Source organism: Haliaeetus leucocephalus, unplaced genomic scaffold, assembly GCF_000737465.1.
Source record: "Haliaeetus leucocephalus isolate CR32 unplaced genomic scaffold, Haliaeetus_leucocephalus-4.0 Scaffold217, whole genome shotgun sequence".
NCBI classification, from domain to species: domain Eukaryota; kingdom Metazoa; phylum Chordata; class Aves; order Accipitriformes; family Accipitridae; genus Haliaeetus; species Haliaeetus leucocephalus.
Window position 1 is genome coordinate 1,252,854 of NW_010972653.1, and position 3,721 is coordinate 1,256,574.

The window sequence follows — 3,721 nt, forward strand, 5'->3', positions numbered from 1 at the left end:
GGGCAGAACTCGCCCCGCGACGGCGCTGGAGACATTCCCTCCGGCAGTCCCTCACAGCAGCCAGTGTAGCCCTCAGGTCATTCCTTTCTGGGGCTGCTCTCAGTTACTCCAACCTATAATGGGACCCTAGAAGTCAGAAAGTTCAAATTAATATTGCCAAGCACAGGGACATCCCAAGCCTTTTCTCTGCAGCAGTATAGCCATGGTTGTGAGACATAACCTGTCCCATAATCAACAGTGACTGCTGTGTGGAACCCCCTAATTAGGAAAGAAATTATTCTCCTTTCTGCCTTTGCTGCTGAACCAGTGTGTGGGAGTAAGGACAGAGAAGTCTTGCCCTAGGACATCATATGGCTTTTCTGTGGATTAATGCCTTATCAGCACAGAACACACAAAATGAAATAAGACCAAAAAATGAATAGAACAAGCCTACTCCAGCCATGAATTAGCATTCGATGCAGAGAAACAGGCGGGAGCTAGTCTGAAGGAGACCCAGTGAAACAGATGTAGTGTGCGTATCAGGTCATCAGCACCGTGTCTCTCGGATCTACCCCTATTGCTCTGTAATCCTTGCTAATGCCAGGAGCCAGCCCTCGTCAATGGACATCCCCTCGTTTTCTGGCTCTCTTTCCCTTCTCTCTGTATATACCCACAAACCTAAGCAGGACAACAGCATCCCCCACCCCTTCTGTCACTCACAGAGGACCTGTTCTTCTGCAGAAATCAACCAGAGATCACATACGGGCATTTTTATTCAGAAACAGTTTTCACCAGAAGACATATTTCTTCTCAAAATTGCTACGTTTCATAAAAAACATATTATGTTTTAGAAGAAAAGCTTAATTCTGCTGACTTTTTTGATCATTTAAATAGTAAAGTTGAAAGAGTTTAAGATATTTTCGTTCTGCTGGTTTTTGTATTTCATTTTTATATATTAAAACACTACTTTTACAAGTTGTGGATATTACAAACATTGTCATTTTAAAACATGAAGGGAAATCACATGGAATCATGTAACAAAACCCAAAATGTTACAAACTTACTGAAATGAAGTCTTTCCTTTGCCATTTCATATAGGAAGAGTTAAATTTCAGTTAAAACTATAGGTTTCTTATCCAAAACACTGTATTTTCAGAGAACAGAAATTTGTAATCTCTTTATTTAACACTAAATACACTAAACAAATGGTTTCATGTCTCCTAATTCAGCTTATTAATTTAATTTTCTTATTATTTCAAATACATTTAGAAACCACCTCCCTGAAGTGTTTATTTTGTCCTGTGCCCTTCCTACTGAGTAACAAATCCACTATTCAATTTTCTTCATCCAGTCCATCATTTTCACTATTTCTTCATCACCTTCTCACTAGTATTATTCCCGGGTACCACTGACACAACATGAAATGACATTAAAATAATAAAAAAGGCTGAATTATGAAGATCTGAAATGTAATTTAGTACTTCTGAATGTTTAATAAAATTGGGGAGTTTATTATTTTGCTGTTTTTCTGTCAGAACTTCCATCATAGCTGAGGCCATTGGGCAAGAATAAATGTAGGTTAAATCACCTCTTTTGCAAATTAAATCATGCTGTAATGATAATTTCCCTCTCTTCTCTGACCTAATATAAGCTTCGTTGAATTTTCGAGGCTAAGTGAACTTCTTGAAATGAATATTCAACCCACAGAAGGAGTTCAAAAGAGAGAATCTCTCCTATGAAGCAATAAAATAAACAGATGCTGACCGTTTTTGAACATCTGTCTTTTCTGTGGCTGCCTAATTGGATGTTGAGATGCTTTGTGGATGCTGAGAAGGGCTGTCAGATAAAGGACAGTTTTATTTGCAACAACTTTCAAGGTCAAAACATTTGTTTAATTCTACATTAGAACTAACCCAAAACTGTAGATGCAGGCTTGCGAAGCAAAAGTGTGTTTCAATATATGTTTCCACAATGAAGAGCTCAAATTACCAACCTTTTGGGTTTTGTGACTTGGCACTGGTGGTATATTGATGTTGCTGTGTTGAACAAAGATAAGGAGCTCATTTTAATTTCTAATATTTGGGCTAATATTTAAAAATTCATTCTTTGATGGTCAAGAGACAGTATTCTTCTAAAATGTAAGACATTTGTCCATTTAAATTATGTTATCCTTTGGGATTCACATAACTTTCGACTAAGTATTACATTTGGGAGAGAGGAACGTAGAGTAAGAAATAGCACATTTTCTATCTCCCAGGCAAAGTCTATGACTCTCATTCATGTTGTCAGGTCTAATGTAATCACTCTCTTTCCAAGGTTTATTACTACTATTCCTCTGCTTGTGACATTGACTTTCTGTCATACAGAATACAATCTTTAGCTTTACAAAAAAAACCCCAAAATCCGCTCACTAGAAAGACTGATATTTACATTTTGGGAGATGGCAGGCATTTACAGTGCACTCATTTGTATTAGGTTCTTAATGATATGAATATTCAGCAGAAACTTTGCCAAAGAGGAGAAACCTAACACAAGGCCCTTAATTTCATCCAACCCAAATTTCCTTTGAGTCCTTTTCATTGCCATCTAACCTTAGGTAATGTGCCCTGACCATCTCCAGATTTTGACAGTATAGGAAATCAAGAGATCAAATTCATTGCCACTAACATTAGACAGCTCAAAGACATGTCTAGATTGGCATTTTGGCATATTGATAATGGACTGTCACCCTCAGTAAAAGACAAAGAAGTACTACTAGCATTTGGTACAGATTTTAAATGGCCTGACATATATTTAGCTATCTTCACTGTCCGTGCAGAGATCCTTAAGTGTCTAAGCTCCTAAATTAACCTTAGGTTAGGTCTAAAATGGGGGTGACAGTAAACTGCTTCTAAAGCTTTCTGAGATTTAGTGATGCAATGTAGCTTCACACACTGGGTGAGAAACTGAGACTTCCCGACAGGAAGAATGAGTCTCAAGTAAGCCTGAAGTCACTTCCAGCTCAGTGTTTAACAATGCCTTTCAGAAACTTGTCACTACCTTCAGAATTGTCCTCTTTTCGTGTATCTTACTAGACGTGTGAGATCTGGGTTGGAAAAGGAGTCACCTGTGGAGTTAACACCTGGTTTAACTACTAGGTTATTCTGCTATTGTACAGCATTTTGTAATTAAACCAGTGATGTTGGCATTTATTCCTTACACTACATGCATGATTACCAGAACAGATCCCTCTGGGGACACGGGTTGGATGTGGGTCTCTCTCCTCCAAATTCTAGACTGTGGTGGAATTTAGGCAGAATGCTTTTCTCTCTAGTCAAGACATGTACATAGTGTATAATTTTAAGTACACAGACAATTTTAAGACTGATTAAGCAGGTATCCAAAACATGTAGACAGTTACGAAAAGAGAAGACCAACAGCAGATGTCTGACCAGTCTAAATCTCTGCCTTGGATTCAAGCACCCTTTGTACTAAAAGATAGAGTCCCTCTTGTCAACGGTCTCCTCTTACAACATGGATATTTATCCTGCCAACTCTTGGATTAACCTTAAGTCTTGTAGAACAAAATATTTTGACCTCAGGCTCATTATTCTCTTAGTTTACATTTTGTCCTGCAGAAAGATTCTTCAGGCCGCCTGCTTTGTTCACCTTTTTAACCATATGCAGTGTTAGTCTTGTCATCTGGTCGATCTCTTCCTCCTCTCCATATTTTCCCCTGCTCATCTGGAGATTTTTTTCTCAG